The sequence below is a fragment of the Sturnus vulgaris genome, chromosome 18 (assembly GCF_052056855.1).
Source record: "Sturnus vulgaris isolate bStuVul1 chromosome 18, bStuVul1.hap1, whole genome shotgun sequence".
Lineage (NCBI taxonomy): Eukaryota > Metazoa > Chordata > Aves > Passeriformes > Sturnidae > Sturnus > Sturnus vulgaris.
The window spans coordinates 6,304,827-6,328,296 of NC_142260.1; the positions used below are offsets into that span (position 1 = coordinate 6,304,827).

General features: G+C 40.7%; 1 protein-coding gene across 6 annotated transcripts in view; it reads left to right on the plus strand.

The window, feature by feature from the left end:
* Positions 1 to 23,470, plus strand: part of SHANK2 (SH3 and multiple ankyrin repeat domains 2) — a 258,071-nt gene that overhangs the window by 143,859 nt on the left and 90,742 nt on the right. The gene's annotated exons all lie outside the window — the stretch shown is intronic.

Consider the following 23,470-nt stretch of genomic DNA (forward strand, 5'->3'; position numbering starts at 1 on the left):
TTCTTTTTGTCCTTTGGGAATACACTCTCAGAGATATTTGGGAGGTCATAGTCTTCTTTCAGTTATTGAAATTTAGATGAATTTCAGTATTTATTGTGGGCTATCAGTTCTGGTTTCTTCTAAATATTTTCAGGGAGTAACCAAAATTAATGACTTTTTATGCAACTATTTCTGCACTCAGAAATATCCATGGTCTAGTGGCGTTTAGTAACCATGGAGAATAAAGCAAATTACTTTGGCTTGAAATTGCATTTTTCCAACACTACACTCTAAATACAAAAAATAAAGCAAGGATGTTATTGCAGTATAAAGTACTTTATTAAAAGGGCATGTTTAAATACTCTGTTCATTCATGCCAGAAATATCTTCATGTTTGATATTTTGAAGGATTTTTTTTCTTGGTATTTTAGTTTTGTTTAAATAGTTGGTTCTCCTTTTGAGTGTTGCTGGGCAGTTTGCAGCAAAATCATGATTTGGAATTTTTCCTCCTCTTCCCCCCACAACCTTTTCATGACCAACAAAGAGATGCTGTGGTTCTGTGAAACCGGGTATTGAAAATAGGTCTTTTGGGATGCATTGATCAAGCCTTCTCTGTAAGCTCTATTGATTTTACATTATTTGATGTGTTCTTCAGGCTCATCTATGGTTTGGTAAAATACTTCCTGGTATTACAACGTTTATTTCTGCAGAGCTGGCTTTTGCATGCGGGAGAGGGTACAACACGCAGCTTTTTTTGGAGTGTGCCTTGAACTCCCATGGTGATTGAATTTAAATAGTTGCACCACTTCCTCACACTGTAGCCGTGAAAGAACAGGCTTTGCAGGCTTCTACAGTAAATAGATGTGCATTTTTATCTCTGTCTTCAAGCACATTTCCCTTGCTGTTTGTTTACTTAAGAAGAAGCGTTTAGTGCTAAAGACCAGCTTACAAATGGAGCTGCTGTGTTCCCTGGGCAGGGGTCCTTCCACAGCTCTCCCTGTTCCTGTTAGGTGGGGTTTTGAAGCAAGGCTGTATTTTTAGAGATTGGTTTCTTGTTAGGCTTTTAATCCATGGCAAGTATGAAGAGTCTGTACTGGCAGATTGCACAGATAGAATTGATGGTGAACAGTGTGCAATTCAATTCATTATGGAATGACAAATAGGCCCATGGATTTTTTTAAGGTCTCTGAAAGGGTGGAAGAAGGCTGGGTAACTGATTCTGCACAAAGCTTTACTGTTTTTTTGGCAAATGAGAGAAGAATTATAATTAATTGTCTAGACAATTTACTCCTAGCCTTAACTTAGAAGAGCAGCTAAACATGCACATACAGTGCTGAATCAGGAGGACGTTAATCCATACTCCAGCATATTTGTAATTAATTCTGAAAGAAGCCATTATTACATGCAAATCAAATCCATTTCTGTGTAATTTATGTTCATCGGGGTTATTCCGTTCTGAATTTTGCAACTTAATTAAGAGGATATGATAATCCTGAGAAATGACAACTTGGCTATTGCAGGAGACTTTTCTGTTGGAGAAAGGCAGGATTTTTTTTCTGTTTTGTGGCCAACATTCAGTGCACAGCCCTGGCTGGATGGAGAAAGCCATCTTTAGAGATATTTACAGTGATGCAAAAGACTGTTGAAATAGAAGTCCACCTGCACTTCTAGGAGTGCCAAACTACTTTATCTTTTGTGTTGAACGAGAAGATTTAAATTTACACCCTAGCAAGTGGTTGTCAGCCCTGGTGTAGTCAGCCTGTCTTGCTGCTAAATGATTTCTCCCATGACTCTGAAGTTTATGCCTCTGTGTGTTAAGTGCCACCTCAACCATTTGTAAGTAATATCAGGCATTTATCATAAATGTCACATGAATAATAAAAGAGTTAATGGGCAACCAGGATCCTGATTAGTGCTATTTATAACACTTGTGGCAGGGACCTGGTGTTAGGGAGGGGAGAGTCCAGTGTGGCAGGGGGCAAAAATGAGAGGCAGAGCAGATGCTTCATTCTTGCTTGAGGAGGTTTGGTGGCTCAGGGTGGTGGATATGAGGGGAACCTCACTCAGGTTTGACAGGGAGATTGGTCCTTTCTTTGGAGAGCACGAGGGTGGGAGGAGACAGGGCATCATTTCTTTGTGTACAGTTACGGTCTGGAATCTTCTGAAGGAGGGAAAACTTCAATATCAGCCCTGAGGCATTATAATAATTTGTGTTTGGAGTTGGTATACGTGGAGCAGAACAAATAAAAGATCTGTACAAACAAGGAAGAGAAAGTGCTCCAGCAGACAAATGGAGTAGGGATTACCTGGAACAGCTGGCATTGTATCATATGACTGAGTTTTTACCAAGTGTGCAGTTCCTGATTTGTCCAACCTGTACAACTAATTTTAACATGAGACTTCAGAGATGAACGTTACACTTGCCCTTGGAAACAGTGCTCACAGAGTCTCCATGGAAATTTCTGACAGTGTGTGGTTTGTCTCCTCCTTGCTTCAAACCCAGCCATGGCTTTTGTGATAAAAATTGTGAAGTGTGTAGTGGCTTTCCTGGATAGAGCACAGGGCTAATGTACTGGAAAAGTGCAGGAGTAGTTTTAGAGCTGAAGGAGTGAGGTAGAGGCAGCTGTCAGTAGATGTGGATTTTCATAAGCAATTCAAGAGATGCCAATTCAATGTGATTTTTTTTTTTCTTAGCTTTGATGAACAATCAGAAAACAAGGATCGTTATCATTTAGTTGTTATAACTGAGATTTTACAGCTTGCCCTCTGTTATTTTTCACTATTTCAGTTTATGTTTTCTGGAATCTTGATATCAGCCTGATTTAAATATAGATGAAAGTAAAACAATATATTAGGCCAAAAGCTAAAAACTGCAGTCTCCATTAGAAAGGGGTTAAAAAATTACAACTATCACAAATTCCTTTGTAGGTCATTGATTACTTACCAGTGACTGGATTTCTGTACTCTAACTGCTTAAGTTTGGAAAAATTCAGAGTTCTGCCTTGTGACATGGCCAAGAATTCTTGAAGGTGGGGTTGTGCAGGACATTTGCTTTGATGACATAAATAAGCCTAACCATCTTTGTGTAAAGAAATCCATTAAACTGGAAGGCCTATTGAAACTCAAAATAGAGTTTTTGGAGGGTTTTAGTGTGGTAGGATATAGATTGTCTTTTAAAATTAACCCCCAGTGGCTTATTAACTATTTGTTCTTGTCCCCATGAGTGTGCAGCTGTTCTGCAGGTGTTGCCTGATGTGGCTCGTGGGGATTTTCCCTGTCACACAAACAATAATGTTACAATATCAATACTCAGAAAGCTGAGTTAATTCTGCAATATTTTACCAGAGCAATGCATTTGTTCTCTAAATGAGGCATTGCAGTTTGCATTATTGTGCCATAAAATCTCTTATTTTTCCAGATAAATTGAAATGTTATTGTCTTCAGAATAGCATGGCTGCTTATTTACATTCCAGTTAATATGTAAACTAGATAAACCTGGTGAATTATTCATTTAAAAAATAAAAACAAAAGGGCAAAATTCAAGATTTAGTTTGAGGATCAAAACCAGAGATGGTAATAGAAGAAATGTCATCATTTTTCTGCAGAACTCTTCAGCTGGTATTTGTACTAAAATGTGCAAAATATCTGTAGTATAACTGCCTGTATTTCTCCATTCTTGAAAGCTTATACAATTTAGCAGTACGAACTTTTTCTTCAACTGGATTTGGGTGGAAAATAAATGTTTTATTACAGAAAACATTATTTTATCTTTGTATTAAAGATATCTGTCGTCTGACTGCATGTAAGAAGTATTAATAAGCATTTAGGGAGACATTTTAAAAATCTGAAATATTAAAAAAACCAAAAACCTCCCCCACCTTCATACACAAATGGAGGTTCATATATAGCAATAGGCTATTGGTTTTATCCCAGTAAGCACTTCATACAAACTTGAAAACTGCTGTTGAAGCAAACTTTGAACTTTATTATTGTAGCTTAAACTCTCGTAATGATGAGTATTTTTAACAATATTATGCCTTACATTGGTATCCAGTGGCTGGGTGAATTAGTGGCTTTACAAAGCCACCGATTTTTTTGATATTACTGATTCCAATCCTTTTTAGCAGTACAGAAACCTTCCCATCCTTTGATAATCATTAATTTCCCTGTGGCTGTGTTTTCTCCTGTTTCTAGTGTGAACTCCTTGCTTCTAGCACCAGATAAATTTATTTTTTTTTTCTTGGGCAGGCTCATGGGAACCACGATACCTTTTTCTCTCTTGGGAATAAGCGGAGGCTTTGTCAATGGCTTTGTATGAACAGGAATTCTCACGTTGCAGCTGAAAGTTTGCTCCTCTTCTCCCAGCAGTGTGGACACCAGCTCCATGCAGTGTTTAATAAGAGTGCTGTGTGTAGGAGGAAGAAATCAGACCCAGCATTCTCAGCACATTTCTGAGGGCTGGATTCAGCTCTCACAATTAGGCCTTTCTGGGGGACCAGCAGAGTCAGGTCCACATTAGTTCAGTGTCTTGCAGGATGGTTTGTGTTGCCAGCTTGGCTGCTGCTCCTGCCCAGCCAGGGAGTTTGGCAGGAGAACAGCCAGGCTGGGAGTGCTCTGTTCCTAGACAGCACCTACTTGGGGTTTGGATCAACTCTACAAACCTCTTTTTAATGATGAGGGGTTTGCCAAAGCTGCAGCAGCACTGCGGTGTCTGAGCTTCTAGAGGGAGTTCCTGGCCAGGGCAGGGGATGGAACTGCATGGTCCTTGGTTCCTTCCAACAAAAACCATTCTGGGATTTTATATGTGTACACAGCACCAGTCTGGGCACTACTATTTTAAAATCTGTATATTTAATTGACACATAGTTTGATTTAACCAACCATTAGAGGAAAAAGCTTATTTCTGTTACTCATCATCCTCTTAGTGACATCTATAAATTATGTCTATTAAGCCTCAGCAAGCCTCTGACACTGATTAAAATGCAAGCTCTCAGAGTCAAAAGAAAACTTTCTTCCTGTTTTGCCTTTGGAATTCTCCTGCTGAAGTGTGGCTACAGATGTACTGGAGGGTTGGGACAATGGGCTCTTGGAAAAAGAGCAGCTGTGGTACAAGTGTGGAACAGCCTGGTGTGTCTGTGCAGCATCTCACCAAGGGAATTAATTTTTCACTTGATAGAGAAGTGTTTTACTTTCTCTCCATTTAAACTCAGCAACTGAGGGTTTGGGTGGTATGGATTTGTTTAGTTTGTTGTTCTTAATTTGTATTTTTAGTGGATGGTGGCAGCTCAGTGAAATCATTGTGCCTTTTGAGTGCTTTGGATGTGCACAAACCCACTGTACATAACTGTTTCTGATTGGTTTTTTATCTGTTTTTCACATGTATCCTCCAACCCGTGGGAAGTGATGGTGTTCCAAATGTGCCTGTGTGATCATAAAAAAGAGGAACAAATCTTGGTTAATTTAAAAAATACATTATTAAGACTGTTTCCTTTTTGACATAGATGGAAATGGGCAGACAAAAAATAATTTGGTCCTTAGAGGAGCTCAGTTATTCACACATAAGCAAGTGATATGCTTTAAAATAAGAATGAAGAGCAGACAAGTATGAAAGCTCTTAGCTTTCCAGGCTTTGAGAAGAAATGGGAAGCATTTTCCTTTAGCCTTGACTCTCCATGAGGTGTATATTGGGCTTCTGGTTCCCCAAAATTTAAAAAGTATCTCTTTGGAACTCAGAGCTGATTTTTATGCTTCTTGGAGAGGAGGATTTGCAAGGAATTGTGATGATAATGGCAGCAACAGCCAGAAGTAGCTCTGTGTCCATTCAGTTCTCCATTTTCAGTTTGAAGGCATTTTGGCCTGGATGCCACAGTATTTTAGGAGAATTTCCTGACATTCCTGCCCTGAGGGATTCTGCCAAAGCTCGTGGGACTGAGCATGGAGTGTGGAGATATCCACAGGGAGCTTTCTGACTCCTAATGAGTATGAAAACAACTGTTTCCCTGAAATCCTACTACAAAATCCTCTAAAAATAGCAAATTTGTGTAAAATTAAGCTGCTTAGTATACATAGCCAGTTCCTGGCCACCTAGAAGCCATCCAGTGGCATCCAGCCACCTTGGCCATTCTGTGATTCACATAAAGCCTGGCTCTGGATAATCTTCACTTGTACAGAAATCTGTCCAGCTTCTCTTCAGATAACACAGGAATAATGCATCTCTTCCATTTCCAGCTCTCAGGTGTTGGAGTTAAGTATTAAAACTAACACCCAGTAAATAAATGACATTTTTGTGGTGTGGTTGGGCAATTACTACAAGACATTCTATTAAAATTAATTTCCCTGAAGCCTGTTGGCTTTTTTTAGTCTCTGGATACTATGGAAACCTGGTTGCTGGATTGGAGCTATATGAAAAACACCACTTGTGCCTGGTATTTAAGGGGAGAAAATACCATTTCTTTTAATTGCGGGATGTTGCTACAAACCTGCAAAATTGCAGGTGAGGGAAAGCAGATGAGTTGTTTCAAATGGTGGAGAATGAACTGGCAAACTCCTACTGCTGAGGACAGAACTAACCTAAAAAATCTGAATTTTTCCTTCTTTATTTTCTACCTTTTTCCTTTTTCTGGGGGAGGTGCAGGCATCTTACAAGCAGGAGAAGCACTATCACGGGGAGGTACATGTGTGTGTCACGGTTTCTTCATTTATTTATGGACAGTTTTCTTGTTCCTACTCTGAGGCTGCCGATCAGTTTGTGTGACACTGGAATGCTCAGTTCACCTGCTGGTTGTGTTTCATGAACCACAAGTCTGTGCAGAGGTTAAAAGACAGATTAGGAACTTCTGATCATCATCGGCTTCATGAGCACTAACCTTCCCCACTCTCTCCAGCCTAAAAATTCAAGTTTTCTGAAAAAATAGCTTCACTCATGGACCCCTACTAGGCAAATATATCTTTGCCATTATCTCCAAATCTGAAAGAACAAATGAAAACTCACTAGGTGGACATGCACTGCATTCATTTAGGGGTTTTGGGCAGGATTTCCTCAGTGTCATCCCTTTTAACCTTTACTATGGAATGAGGTTCCTAAACTGTTCTCGAGGTTTCAGAGGGGTTAAATAAATCCCTCCATGTTGGTACACACAGCAGGCTCCCCACTGCTTCTGTGTGGGTGCTGAGAACTGCAGAAACACTTCATTTGAAGATACTCTGAACTTTTGGGTCTGATCTAGCAGAAGCTCTGCATTCCTTTGATTAATATTCCTTTTATATCCAATCTCCAGCATGTGTCCTATACAGAAGAGTGGGTTCAGATTTAATCCATTAATTGGTTTTAAAAAGCAGGAGAAGGCTTCCTTCCCCGTTGCTATCCTCCTGCTAAGCTGGCTGATGGTAAATACACGGGTATATTCAGTGTTGGAGTTATCCCAATAAATGGGGGCCATCTCACTCAGAGCTGCTGTGCTCCTCTGAAATTACTGTGCAACTCTGCAGGACACCAGTGAGGGAGAAGGTGGCTTTCCAAGGAAGCCCTGCCTAGTTTTTTATCTCTACCTTCAAAGCATTTCCCATGGCTTGTGACTGTGGGGCTCAGCAAATTCATCTAATAAGCAAATTGAAATGTACTTTAAATCAATCAGATTAGAAATAACATTTTACATCCTGTTGTGCCACTGATAGGAATCTTCAGAGACTCTTGTATACAGCAATGAAGGATAATAATCCTTTATCACTACCTCATTTTTTCCTCATGTATTCTGGCAGCTGCTTGGGGAGCTGGATTTCTTGTTCTCCTCATCTTGTAGTACAAAGTTTTCACTTGTTAGAAAAACATCATTTCTCCATAGTCAAAATAGGATCTCCTGTGTTGTCTTCATGGTCAAGTGGTGACTCCTCTATTTTGGGTTCTGGATGTGGCTGGACTTGGAGGTCTCTGAGGGCTGTGCTGATCAGAGCACTGGAAATTGTCCTAGCAAATACACGGAAGTTTCTCTAGAATGGGTGTATAGGATGATAGGATAAGAGTAAGTAGCCAAATGTTCCTTTATTTACTGATGAAGAGAAAATTTGAAAGCATAGAAGTACATAAAAAGAAGTCATGGAAGAGTTTATTTACAGCCTGTTACAAAAAGGGCTGCTTCTGGACAAATATCATACAAAAGGGCAGAGAGAAGATACCAAAGCCTTGTGTTGATTATGTTGTACTTTATTCGAAAAAAATACAAGCAGCCAAATCAAAGAATCCTTTTTTATTTCACCACATCAATCTCCCCCGTATTTTTTTATTGCAATTCCTTCTTCCAGAACTGTTCTCCAAACAACTGCTATTGTTTTTAATGCACTCAACCTGTGGCTTTTCAGCACCAGATAGATTTGTGAGAAGTCATGGACATTGCTGACAGGTTTGTGAGTTGTTAACTGCATCTGGTGTATCTATTTACACTGGGGATGATTATGGCTCACTTTAACTCCTAAATTAAAGGGGAAATTGTTTTTAAATGACCAGCAAAACATCCATTGTAATAATTTTGTAAAAGTTTCTTGGTTTTTCTTATATCTAAATATGCCTTATTGACTCTGACTGTTTTGGAGCTGGCTTGTACAAAAGCAGATAGATTGGGAATGGAATTGAAGATGGATTTTGTCAGGGAGTAGCTCTGTAGTTTCCATAATTCCCTGTGCATTTTTAGAATAGTTTGGAGATATTGAATAGAAATCATGTGCACACCTATAAAAGTGGTGGTTCTTCAGAGCTGGAAATGATGTGGGCAGCTGTTATCCAAGACTCAAAGACTAAGAATATTCATCTCCAACTCTCCTTTTCGTGCAATTTTTTCCTGTTTCTTCTGTGTATCCCAAGCAAACCTCTGCAGAAGTGCTGTTCAGAACTTTGGTCCAATTTTCCCCTTTCTCATGGTAGGGGCCCAAATCTGGGTGTTTGAACTTTTTCCTATTTGGAGAAGGGATTGATTGAGGTGGTTTTCTCTGGATGAGTCAGGCCTGAGACTTGATGTTTCTCTTTGACTGCTCTGAAGGTAAAGAAACTTGCCCATGCCTCGACTGGTAGCAAATAATGCAAAATTGGGCAATTGCTGCCATTTTGAGGCTGTGGTGGCATCTGCTTCTTCTCCCAAGGAACAGGACAGGAGGAGATGGCCTCAAGCTGGACCAGGGGAGGTTTGGCTTGGATATTGGGAAAATATCTCCCCAGAAAGAAGGGCCTGAAACAGACTGCCCAGGGCAGGGGTGGAGCCACCATTGCTGGAGGGATTTAAAAGCCGTGTGGAGGTGGCACTTGGGGACATGGGTCAGTGGTGCCCTTGGTGGTGCTGTGGTACTGGTTGGACTCAGGGGTCTCTGGGGGTTTTTCCAGCCTATGCAATTCTCTGGTTCCATCCTTACAAAGAAGTTGGGAGAACTTGCAGGGTTTTAGGATTCTGTGAGGCAGTTCCAGCTTTCTGCAGTTTGTCCTATCCCAGTGCTCACGTTTCAGGTGCTTCCCTGGAACTGGAAACAGGGGATTCAGAACATTCCCATGGGGGATGAATCCCCCAATGGCTGCACGTGGTAAATCCTCTGCAAACTCTTCCAGTGCTCCTAAAGCAGCTACATTAAATCTTGTAATGCAGGAACTGAATTTTTTCTTGTCCCTTTTCAAGGCAGATTGAAATGAAGGTTAGATTCATTTTGGGTAGATTAGGATCTGTTAATATGAAGTGTCACTGGAATAGAAAGATTGTATGGGTCAGTTTTTCCATCTCTGAAGGGATTATGTAGTGGGTAAATTCTTGTCTTTAACCTTAAAAAACAGAGAAGGGTTTGGGACATAAAAATGGAATTGGTACAATATTTGATACCGTTGTAAAAGTCACCAAGAATAATTTTTCCACATAGGAATATTGCCACCTTCCTGACATTACAGAGGAATTTTTAATGAGTGAAATTCCTCCTTCATTTGCATACTAACCCATATCTAATTACTGGATTACTCTTGAAGCTTCAGCTTGAATCTCTGAATATTAAAAAAGATTTGATATTTTAAGTAGTTTTATATTTTCTGTTTTGCTGCTTTTAATGTACAAATGAATGTCATTAATCCAATTCACATATTTCTAAAGACCTTTTTGATGTAGAAAGATGTAAAAATTGTTTATTTTAATTTGGTTTTTTTTTTAGTGACAATCTTATATGCAAAAATGCTGCTGCCAGGCAATTATCCACCCAGATAGTTTGAACACAGTTACTCATAAATCAGCACAGGTCAGTGACATGACAGCAGTTTTTGGGAGATGTGTGACCCATTCTAAGCATTAACTTTCAAATTGGCATGAATGTGCTAATCTGCATTGTAGAAAATTCTAATTCTTATTTATTTGTCTCCATGGGAGAATATCAGGGGTTTGTTGTTTTTTGCTTTTGGTCTTTGTTTTATTGTTTTGGTTTGGGGGTTTTATATTCTGTAGATAAGGAACATTTTTTTTCCCTGCTTTGGATTTTGGCTTCCAGTCCATAGGGATCTGAATAAAGAAATGCTGCCTTCAATAAAATATGCCATGTTTGCACAGCAATTTCTTTATTGTTCTGCAGTAATGTCTTTGGGAGAAGTGTCTCTTTTGAATTATTATTTTAATTAGTTTTGATTCACGTTGGTTCCTGTTCTCTCTCGTGCACACTGAGAACTCTCTCACCACAAAGTTTACTCCGAAAACTGCCCCTGTTACAATGACAAACATTAAAAAAATCACTTGGTCTGTAGTTGTGGGAAGGTTCCTGCCCTTCTGGTCCTTCGTATGCTAAATATAAAATGAGATCTTTAGTCTGCAGACTCGAGAATTTGCTTAATGTGGAGTTTGGAGTGATGTGTGCAAGCTTGGGCTCAATAACCCATTCCCAAAGGATGCTCCTGCTCTCTGCAAGCCCTGCCTGCTTCTCGCACAAGAAAGGGTTGATTTTATTTGGTGCTTTCAGTATAGATAATCTGTATTTACAAGATTTTTGTAAGATCTGGTCTTGCTGCCCTCTGCTCATCTTTGATAAGTTAAACTTTGAGTGTTTCACTCTGATTTGGAGCAAGATCCTCCAAGTGGTAGATGAGCTGCTATCAGATGGGCAGAGAGACCAAAAATAGATAAAATGTAATCCCAGCATACTTCTCTTCATTTGTCAATCTTCTTGCTAATGAGGAAAAATAAATCAGGAAGGAAAACTCTTACAAATGTAATCCCAAAAGTTGAAAGAGATGGGGAGAAAATGGGAAAAAAGTGATTACAAATTGTTTTTTTTCTATCAGCCTAGTGAGACATTTTGATCCAATGGTTTAGCAGAGTGAGGTGTTTTGTGATGCAGAATAATGCTTTGAGATATCAACCTGAGGATCAACATTGTATTTGCAAGTTAACACCGTTGCTGAATGGCTCTGTTGGGATTTTAGGATGTATTAGGAGTGGTTGGAGGAAGAAGTTTATACTTAGACTTGGAATTACAGAACCTCATTTAAAATGTAATGTTTACTAAACTTACTGTGCAAGGTAGAAAATGCAGAGCAACTTATTTCCAGAAGGAATAAAGACTAAGAGCAATGCAAATAAAAATGAAATAGTTTTTTCTTCAATAATTTTGTAGGAATTATTTTTTTCTTAAGGATTTCAGACCACAGTTGGGTACTAAACAAGAGCCTGTGTCCTCAGGTTAGGGACACAAATGGGACACTCTGGGCAGGAATGTGAGTTGAGCTGGATAAATCCAGTCCATGTGTTTCCACATAAATACCAGTAGGAAGGCAATGGCAGTACATGCTTTGAAAAATTAAACATTTGAAAATTGTCAGATTTATGGCTTTGTATCAAGGCACTGAATCACTCAAAGATTATCAACAGTAAAATATGGGAGTTAGGCTGGTAACATATTGTTTATATGTGGGAAAAAGCATAAATCCAGCACTTTCTAATATCTGGGAAGCCTGGCCAATCTTTCAAAAAAATATTTTGGTTACCTAAATTCCTCACTCTTGGAATTTTTAAAAAGGTGAAACCATTGATGGTATTTGTAGCACTCTCATTGCTCCATGCTACAGCTGCATGTCTTGTCATCCTGATGTTAGTGCCAGATGTCCCCTTGGATCCCTCTGTCAGGGACTGGAGATAACCCCGTGGCTCAAGCAGAGACGTCCAAATTGTGCAGGTCATTTCAATCCCAAAATAAACTTCAGAACCCAGTAACACTGAGAGAGCTGGAATGGAGCAATGCCAGTCCAGCTCCCTGAAGTGCTGTCATGTTTTCCAGGCGTTCCCAGGGCTGTGTGGCCCAGAGAGATCCCTTTTCTCTGAGCATTCCTCATGGCAGTGGTAGCCTGAGCTGGATGTAGCTGCCTCAGCCACCATATGTACCCATCTCTTCAGGCTGTTCATGTTTTGTGGCAGCTTTGGCAGCCTGCCGGGATTTTTCTGAGTAATGCAAGTGGTGGGGAATGATAATAATAATACTGTTAACCCTTTGGTTTCTCAGCCAACCAGGAGGGGAGTTTGGGGGAGCAGAGCCTCCCCTGCACCCCCTTTTCCTGTGCCCCTCCAAAAATGCACCAATGAGTACATGCTAGGAAGCCTAAATAGAGGCAGGGATATGAATAAGCTTTCTAAGGAGGTGAGAGTATAAAAAAGGAAGATGATATGATTCTCTCTCTGACATTTTTTTTCAGCAGTTTGAAAAATAGAGAGTGATTCGTTGTTTTCCCCTGTTCCCCTTCACTCCCAAGGTCAGATAAGAATGGCAACCATGGTGGTTGATGCTGACAACCTTTCTCCATCCTTCTCTGGCTTCTACAAGGGACAGATTTGCAGTGGCAATATAATACAGCACTGTGAGCTTTTTTCCTTGGCTGAGGCAAAAGCTTCCCAACTTCTGCACAGAGTGATTTCCAGAGAAATCCTGCACCGAGAGCTGGGAGCTGGGGACAGCTGAGTTATGGTAGCATTATTAAAATATTGACAGCACATCACTGCCATAGGGATAGGATGACTGCATTTGGATAAAGGCAGGGCAGAGGAAGAATGAATAAACAATTCTAATGTGGGGAAATTAAAAAGAAAGGAGAAGCACATAGGATTGCATTTCCAGGGAAATGAACAGAAGACCACAGATGTTGATTATGAGAATTTAATCAGATTCTCAGTCTAGTGGAAGGTGTCCCTGGTCTAGTAGAAGTGTGTCTCTCCAGGCAGGGGAGTTGGAAGTAAATGACATTTAAGAGCCCTTCCAACCCAAACCATTCTATGATTCCATGATTCTTTGAGATCTCTATATAGGCAAAGCTGCCCAGACAACTTTGCCTGACATCCTTTGGCTGGAAGAGGCAGATTTTTAGCTGGGAAATGCAGATTTTGGGCTGAGCTGCTGCTAACTGTGCTCAGTGTGGGAAAGGAAGGTCCTTGCTGCTGCTGTGCTGCCACCTGCCCTGGCCTGTTGGGGATGAGCCCCCAGCCCTTCATGTCCTCAGGCTGGGTAATGAGCTTGCCTGGGCTTCCTGCCTGGCAGCAAACAAAGCCACTTCACCAGCTCTCCAGTCATGGCTAATTGAAGCAGCACAATTATCCAATCCTTGGCCTCGTTCCACATCTGAAATAAAACAGCTGTGTTATAATGTTATGATCAAATTCTTTCTCTGTTATATGACCTAATAAATTAACGGTTGGGAATGGTGACTAAGTTTGTCACTAAAATATCCTAATTCCATCAATGGTCTTTTGGAGAAATTTCACTGAGTTTGCTTGGTCTGAAAAGAAATTTGGCTGCTCCAAGCCATCCATTCTAGGAGGACTGAGTTGGTGGTCTCTGGAATATAGAAAAGTAGTGAAAAAAAGAAGAAAATAATGAAATATTTCTTTAAAGAATTGGCCTCACAGAAAGTGCTGCCTCATCATTTTAGTGAGAGACACAGGTCAGCTCCTGACAGCTCTCAAAATTGTCCTGGGTTGGTGTCCAAGGAGCTGTCTGGGTGCACTTTATGTGGATTGATGGCTCTGCAGAAAGCCTGACCCAGCATGTGGCAGGATAACCCTTGCTACAACAAGCTCAAGGGTGAAAAATTAAACAATTGCAGAGCAATACCTGGTTTGCAAAATTAAAACATTCTTCTGAATTATGCAAAACAGGATTTCTCTTCAACTCTCCAAGTATTTTTATTTGCCCTGAGACTGGAAATTTAGCATCCTTTAACACAGATTGGCCTGCCTTAGACACTTTTTAAAACAAAATATATCTGAATGTTTTTTTTCCTTTCGTTCCTCATTTTTTTGTCTATTAGGAGTGCAGCCACCAAAAAGACAGTGTTGTTAAATGGCTTCTAAGCAGTGTCACTAAGAATTAGAAAGCCTTAGTTTAAAACTGGAAATATGAACAAGAGAGAAAATATTTTCAATCCTGCAGAGTTAAAACTCTGTGGTATGGCTCACCAAAATAGATTTTGAGGAAGAAGTAGCCAAAGGCATAAAAATCTGATGATAGATATTTTTCTTTCAAATGTGCCAGAAACAGGGAGGTCTGCCAGAGGTCAGCAGACCTGAAGGATGATGGACCTTTAAAAGGCAGCACTGTTGAAAGAGAATGTTATTGATGGAAACCTCAGAGAGCTCTTAGTCATAGTCCAACTATGGGGGCGTTTGGGGTACAGCTGCTTCCTCAGGACACTTAGAGTAACAACCTGAGAACTGAGTTAGGAATGTTCCCACAGCTGGAGAGCTGGTGTTACTGTCAGAAAGATTGGAATTGCTAGAAAAGGGATTTTAAAACCCAGCAGCCTTCAGGAGCCAAAATTTAGCATTTCATGATGTGGTTCAGGGGCATGGTGGTGTTGTCGAAGGCTGGACTTGATGCTCTTGGAGGTCTTTTCCAACCTCAGTGATTCCAAAATGGGAAGTCATGTTTTTGGAAGAAATTGGTGGTTGTATGAATAACTGCCTTGGCAGTCTCAGCTTTCATTTGAACATTGGGAAAGATGTGCTTGAAAACCAGCTTATGGTGTAGTAAGAGAAAATGACCTCCTGGGATAAGAAATAAAGGGTAGAGATAAAGGAGCTGATTTGAAGTGCAGGGGAAAGGAGCACAGTTTTTGAGGGCTGTGCTCTGTGAGCTGTCCTGTTAAATTTTTACAACAATGATCAGGTATAGGACCTTAGGCCTAATTCAAAACCAGAAAAGCATTTGGAGCTTAGCTAAAAGAGCAGTAGATGCCAATGTTGAGTATGTCAAGGGAAGTGTACCTGGGGAGGAATCCCCCCAGGCACCAGGATGTGCTGGGGCTGACCAGCTGGAAAGCTTTGCAGAGGACTCAGGGATCCTGGTGTTTCTGCTTTCTGTTCATTAAATGTATTTGTGCCTCTATGTCATGGTTGGCTTAAAATACATGCATACAAAGTGCAAAAGATGTCAGAAATACGAGCAAGGACAAGCTGCTAAGGGACAGAAAGAGTGGCAGGAAATTAAATTCTTCTTGTTTCACGTCAGGTAGCTCTGACACATGGTATAGATTCATATGCATAAGAGGAAAATGTATTTCATATATCCTAATACTGAGCAAGAACAAAATGCAGCTACTAATTTGTAAATTATGTCTTTTATTTATTGAGCAAGTGTATGAAATATTTCCCTCGTCCTGTATAATGACAATCTCCACATTTTTTTCGTGCAACTAGAAAAATACTATGAGCAAAATTCAACACTGGGAAATGATCAGTGCAGTTTCAGAAGGTTTAATTTGGTATTAAACATGGATCACAAATGTATCAGTGAGGACAGAAACCTTCCTAAGTCATTCCCTCCTAAATACCTAAATCTCTGCATCTTCAAGAGCAAGGAGAGAGCCCTGAGCAGTCAGCAAGTACAAGATCCCCCTTGACGGAGTATCACCAATCTGTGCCCGTGGTGCTATTTTACAGCTCCAGCTGACTTGTAACACAGCAACTGTCTCCAAGCAACTGTGAGAAATGCCGGGATGTACAACCAGGATGCAGAAGCCGGCGGGGACAGGCATGGCCAGGCAGCTCTGCACCCCTTCCCACCCAGCCTCGGCTCCTGCCTCCTGCTGGAAAAGGCTCCAGCTGCCTTGGAGGTGGCCCCTGGCAGCAGGATGCAGCTGTCCCTGCGGGTGGGAGATGGGATTGCGCCGTCAGATGCCCACGTCAGTCATTTTGCCAAAATAACTTCACGGATTAATCGATTCAGCTCCCTTGTCTGTGCCAGTGGGGCTTGGCAAAATGGTATTTTTGCAGCCAACTGACTCCAAACAAGCTCTAAAAACCAAAACAAGATAGCTGTAGATTTAATCTAATTCACTACAATCAATATACAACAAAGAAAGAAAATTTATATGTTTAATATCATTTCTCCCCAGCTGCTTTATCAAATTGCAAAACTAGCAATATATGTAGCAAACGTCTTCTTTTAAAAGGTAATAATGTACATTTGCAGTCCTTGTCCTTCTGAGAAGGCTCATCGTTTTGTTATTTGCTATATTATGTTTCATTTAGGACCCATTCCAACCATTTAAAAGCTGCAGGAATGTAGCAATCCACCTCCCCCAGTTTAATTCCAGCAGAATATTTGGAGCCCTTTGTGGAAGGGAATTGTAATCTGTGAAATACTTGCTACAGAACCTAGAAACGAAAGAGGATTTTTTTCTTTTTATGGTACAATTTGTGTAATCATTCGTGTGACTGTTGATTTGGGTTATTATAATTTTGAAGAAGTGTTTTCAGATTAAAAGCTTGAGCCTTTTCTTAGGGGGAATGAAGAGCTGGAAAGGAAAGGAAAGGAAAGGAAAGGAAAGGAAAGGAAAGGAAAGGAAAGGAAAGGAAAGGAAAGGAAAGGAAAGGAAAGGAAAGGAAAGGAAAGGAAAGGAAAGGAAAGGAAAGGAAAGGAAAGGAAAGGAAAGGAAAGGAAAGGAAAGGAAAGGAAAGGAAAGGAAAGGAAAGGAAAGGAAAGGAAAGGAAAGGAAAGGAAAGGAGCAAACACTTGCTTTTTGGTTGTTAGTTTGCCATTGTTTCTTTACCCCAGGTCTAAATTGTCAGGCTTGAGGATGATGCTGAGACATGCACCGTAAGGTTTGCCTTGCTCTTCCTCATTTATTCCCTTTTTTTCTCTTCCTAAATTCTAGAAGGTTTACAGTGAATGAGTTCTATTAATGACCACACATTAATAGCAGATGACTCTACTCCCATTTTACTGACACTTTCTGTACAGTCATTCATCAGTGCTATTCAAACCAGAGGTACTGCTTTAGTGATCTGAATAACTCAACCCAACAAACTCTCTGAAACACGTTTATATCATGGATTTCATTGCCTTCTCCAGCTGGAATTTTTTAAAAGGAAGCAAAAGCTTCTGGGTAGGAGAATGTGGCAGTTCATGCTGCAGAAACATCAATGTGCTGACAGCCCTTCATGAGTACTAGCTCCTGTGATTAGTCTCTTTCAGACCATAATTAATATTATTATTCAGTACAAATTTATTATTATTATTATTATGTTTATTTTTTATTGTAACATAAATGGCACACAGTCAGCACTTGGTGCACATCCAATACATTGGAACTATCCATGTTTTCAAGATGGTCCCTTCACATTTGAGAGGAAATGGCCTTGACTTATGCCAGGAGAAGTTTAGGTTGCATATTAGGAATTTTTTTTTCACTAAAAGGATGGTCCATCCCTGGTCCAGGCTGCCCAGGGCAGTGGTGGAGTCCTCATACCTGGAGGGATTTAAAAGCCGTGTGGATGTGGCACTTGGGGACATGGATTAGTGGTGGCCTTGCAGTGCTGGGGAATGGTTGGACTTGGTGATCTTTTTCCAACTGGAATAGTTCTATAATTCTGTGAATATATATATATACATATATATATATATGTTTTACTTTCTACTTGACAAAGAGATTTGAACTGCATCCCACCCATTCCACGATTAGATCTCCATCCTGAGAATATGAGATATATATATATATATATATATATTCTCTTTCTGTGAATACAGATGAAGCTGCTGGGTTTCTCCTTTTCTTCCTCTGGAATATTTTCTGTGTACTGAGGGGAAAAAAGGCAGTTCATTCTCTCCAGCTCCGAGTAGCAGCAGGAGAGGGAAGGCTGCTGGCTTCTTGCTGTGAGGGATCCAGAGAACTTCTGGTGTCCCTGCAGGGCTGGCACTGCAGGGAGCATTGAGAAGCCCAAACGTGCTCCTCTCCTGCCCTGGTGCTTCCCACAGGGAGAGAGGAAAACGTGCTGCCATTGTGGAGCTCCCTGGTGCCCTCCTTCCCTCCTCCTCCTCCTCCTCCTCCTCCTGCTCTGCCCCCACACTGGCACTGGGAATAAAGCTGTCACCAAAGGGATGAGTGTCCCTCGAGTGACAGGGTCAGCCCGGAGAGGAGACAGCTCCAGGGACACCCTGCTGTGGCTTTCCAGTGCTTAAAGGGAGCTTATGAGAAGGATGGGGAGAGATTTTTTTTTAGTGGGGAGATGTGGATGCTGGTGAGAGCCTGGGAAAACAGCAGTTTGAGTCTAAGTTACTCAAAGGAAAACAGAAGGGAAAGAATAAATAACAAAGATTAGTGCCTGGTGTTGTGGACAGGAGGAGTGTGTGAGGAACGTGATGTTTTGGTAAGAGCATGTTCACAAGAGATGCTGCCTTCCTTGGACCACTGAGCTTATTCTATCCTTGGTTCAGTAACCAGTCTGTAAAAATGTGTTTACTCCTGCCATAAATCACTTCTTCTGCATTCTGGATGAAGACTGTGCTGCTGTATTTTTTCGCCACTCCCTGGCCTTACAGCGACAGGGAGACACTAAAACGAAAAGAGTGTCAGTTCAGGGTGGGTGTGAGAGGATGGTGAGGCCCTGGAATGGATTTCCCAGAGAAGCTGTGGCTGCCCCTGCAACCCTGGTGATGCCTAGAGGAGCTGGAACAGAGGCTAGACAGAGTTAAGAGGAATAAAGTGGATATTTATTGAGGAGCCTTCAAAGGCTCCTCAGTGCCACAGCTGGGCCCTGCCCAGATGGCTCCAAGGTGGAAGCAAAAGGGAGCTTGGGCACGAGATCTCACATTTTTATAGGTTTTAGTCCATTTGCATACAGAACTGTCCAATTAATAGCCTCAAATCACGAAGTTTCATCCTCCTTGCTTGCCTGCCCTCCTCTTTTCACGTTGTTTATGCTTAGGGCTTGAAGTTTGAAGAGATTGTCCTTGAGTCCCCAGCTGGGATAGGATTGTTTTGTCTTCACCACCCTGTAGATATAAAAGTAAAAGCTGCACACCCAAGCAGAACAGAAAAACTTCAGGCATCACTGGAAGTGTCCCAGTCCAGGTTGGAAAGGGCTTGGAGCACCCTGGGATGGTGGGAGGTGTCCCTGCCCACGGGAGGGGTGGGACTGGATGAGCTCTAAGGGTCTCTCCCAACCCAAACCATCCCGTGATTCTGTGATTTCATTTTGGACTCAGCTTTCACCACCAGTTTCATAGGAAACATTGATTTTTTTTCCACACAGACCGCTTATTTTAGTGGTACATGATGTAGTCACATTCTGATTATTTTACTGTTCTATTGATTGAGTTTCTATTTATTCACATACATTTCTCAGCTTTTCAGAGACACACTTTTGATTTCAAGGTACTTCTCTTCCTTTAATTAATCATTTATGAAATTGAATTTCACTATTCAAAAACACCCTCAAAAACTAATATCCTAAAATGTAGGCTTATCTGTATAGCATCTATAATTATTTTCATGTGTTTTTTCACAAAACAGATCTACGTTAATGTGAAGTTCATCTTCCTCTTAGTATTTAAATTTTCCTGATGTGTTTTTTAAAGACTGTAACTGATAGACATCTTTTATTGACAGGGCACCAGTTCTGCAATTGAGAGAGAATGTGAAATGCAGAATGAACTGTTATTACTGAGGTCATATTAGCTGTGAAGATACTATTTCTCATTGAAGGCATTTAAAAGTAATATTTTTCTAGAAAATGCTACTATGGATAAAAAAATGTGTGTATAAAAATTACTAAATTTCATTAATAAGCAATATCCTACCTCATAAATGGTAACTGCAAGACACCACTTGAGTTCTGTGGTTGGCAAGGATACTTTATCAGAAATTTAAATATCTACTAAAATCATATTTTATCGGGATTTTTAATGTTAAATTGCATTTGTTTTGCAGTTTTAATGCAATTCACTGGTGGCACAGTGTGCACAGTGTTTGCCTCAGTTTTTTTCTCCCTCATAGACAGTAGCAACTAGAAATAATCTAAAAATACTTGTACTGTGGCATTTGCTTTGACTACTCCAATCACCACCTTTTTCTCACTTTTCTACACTCAGCTTTTTCTGTTTCAACATCAGAAATTCAGAAGGCAAAGTTGTCCATTAATTCAGCTAAGCTCCTTGCTGTACAAACTTTATTTGCTTTAAGTAACTAATTTTGGAGTTTATGTGCATGGGCATGCTTTGTCTGCTTAGATATTTTAAAAGAAATAAAATTAGATATATCTTGTAAGCTTATAAGGCTTTTCTTTTATGGTTTTCCGTTGAAAGGAATTAAAGAAGACAAAAAATTATTCATTTAACTGCACAATTAGCTGGGCCAAGGGGCCAATATTATTATTTCAGATCTCTGGGGTTTGTGTGTTGGTTGCTTTTTCTCTGTGGCAATAATAGGACAGATATTTCATTTGTATTTGAGGTCATCAGCACAACTCTGGAGTGGAACAACCCTTTCTAGATGAGCCATACAACGACAGGCAGTGTAGTAACAACTTCATTTACCCCATTTTACCTCATACAGCTTCCTGTGGGATGAAACTGAAGTTTCTCACTAGAACCTACATTTTTGTATCTGCACACTGGAGGAGGCAAAGACCACAAAAGTTCACGGTGTGTTTTGAAAGTTTTGCTTTATCGAAGTACACTTGGATGATTTTCCTCTCTCAGTGAACAGCAGCTGAAGTGGGAACAGCTGACAACAAGGTGACAGGAGTCCCACAGCCACTGAAGAATCGAGAGGAGGATTTTGGGGTAGCAAATGTGGGATCTTAAACCAAAATGTGGCTGTAGCCTGAAGTGGAAGACCAAGGTCTCTAAGGCGTTTGGGAAGTGTTGATAGCCAAGGCCAGCTGAAGAAATCCATCTGAAGTTCTTTGTAAGCTCTTCCATACATGACCTATCCATAAGTCACCTACAAGATCTGAAATTAGCCTGCACTTAATGAACAAGTGGGATTTTTTTTTTTATTGCTGGTTTTCTGTGTGCAGCGTGTTATTTAGTATCTAGTGCCTTAATTTTTAGAAAGTTTGCCTCCCACACTTGTAACACCTCTGGGAAGGCTGCACCTTTCGCTTTGTGTTTCAGCTTGGCACTGGGGGAATGTGACAGGAGCAAGGCTGTTTGTCTTCTTCTCCCTTCCACCTCCCCAGAGCACTGTCAGCTGCCTTGGGGAGGGTGCCCAGGGCCCTGCCATGGATCTGTTCCATAATTCCCTCACAAACACTGAGCTTGGCCACGTTGGCTGCTAAGAGACTGAACAGGCTGTAATTTTAACACATTTATTCCATAATTTGAATGTGTCCTAGCACAAAGATTTTTAAGGGATTATTATGCTGTATAAATCTTCTGTTTGTATTGGCCGTGCTTGGGATTATATGGGATTTGATTCTTCCATGCTGATAAGCATTCTTATTTTTGTTTTCTTCCTTAAAACTGAAGGCAGTCCAGGACCTGATGGATGCAGCCTTTATTCAACACCCATCATATCATAGTAGTGGGAAGTAAACTCAGATAAATATTATTTGAATGAGCTTTGACTTTATTTTTGGTTTGCTAATCTGATCAAATAATCAGAGGTTTAATTGCATTCTCCTGATCAGTAATGCTAATAGTTATTTTAATTTTATCATATTATTGGCCACTATCAAAAGAAGTCCATATTATTATTGCATTATATATAGTTATTAGTGAGCTGGAGAAAGTAGTTAAGTTCAACAGAAGCCTGATTTGGCAGTATTTTTCCTCATAAATATCAGATAATTTTTTATTAGATTGAACATGTACAAAGAAAAAAAACCTCAAACCTCTAAAAAGAGATAGATTTTAGGAGGATCAAATGAAGCAGCCAGGAGTCTCAAACAATGAACTTCTGCTTCTCATGTAAAAGGGTACTTGTTGGGAATAGTGTAGTATACTATTTTTAACCTGTGATCAACACACAGAGCTGCCAAGGACCACAGTTATTTTAAATTCCATATGACTTTTTGGGTATTTTTTCCCAAATAAATACGTTGCTGAGATTTACACACCTGTAATTTTGAGTTTCTGCTTTTGCTCTGTTAAATGCATAATGCAAATTCCAGCCTCCTGGTTACTCTGAACAAGTTTTTTACATAGTGAAAAAATATTTTTCAAAGGTGACCTTGGTTTGATTTACCCTGTAACTCCTGAATTAAGGGATTGGATTAAGGAGCTTCTAAACTTCTTTTGTAGTCCAGATGTGCCCTCTTAAAAGGCAGAGTTCCCAGTGTTCTGTTTGAGTTACCTGAGGAATTAGATTTTCTATGAGAACCTGGAGTGCAGGAGCATCCAGTATTTTCTTTCCAAGACAGAGCACTGTCCTACCCAGTAGGATTTTATTTGGCTGCCTGTGGTCTCCAATGTCTGCTTTGTTTTAATGCATTTCGTGTTGAGATTCACTGAGGTGGAGGCAGGCAGCAAAAGGGGCTCACTTAGAATGTGTCTCAAGCCATATTTTAAATTGGATTTTGGTGAAAATTGTGCTTTCCTTGGAGAATCCTCTCTTGGTCGTGTCTAGCCAAGAGCTGATGCTCACTCTGTGCCCAAGCCTAACCCCCCATGAGGGGAACAAAGCACAGAGTGTTTGACACCCTCTCCTCCTGGTCCTGCCCTCTCACTCAGGACAACTCCTCCCGAGCAGGAGCTGGAGCAAGGATGGCACTTTGAGGTGTGTGTGCTTAAAATACTCCTGTACTGGGTTTCCCTGGGAGAACCTGAAAATGTTCTGTGAGGTTTGACACCTCCGTGGATCCGTGCTGGGGACTGGGATGTGTGTCAGGCTCCGGGTCAGGCGTGGAGCTGCTGCTCTGAGCTGCTCCAGCAGGCAGGGAGAGAAGGGGGAACCGAGCAGGGATGTGTCCCTCAGGCCCATCTCACATGAGAGGTTCAGGTGTCAGCACAGATCTGGGATCCCTCTTCTTGTCCTTGGAGGTTCAGTTGGGTTGGGTTGGGTTGGGTTGGAGCATGTTCCTTGTGGTGTTCCCAGCCCTCCCCTGCCCCTGTGCCTGAGCTCTTTCTGCTTTTCTCAGTGATGTTTGCCACTGGGTTACCCAGTGCTTGCCCATTCACAATTGTGATAGGTTTTTGGTGATCTTTTTCTCTATTTTTTTTTTTAATTTTTGCCTAACTTTAGTGACAACCCAGATGCTCCAGCTATTTTCCAGGGTAAATTGCT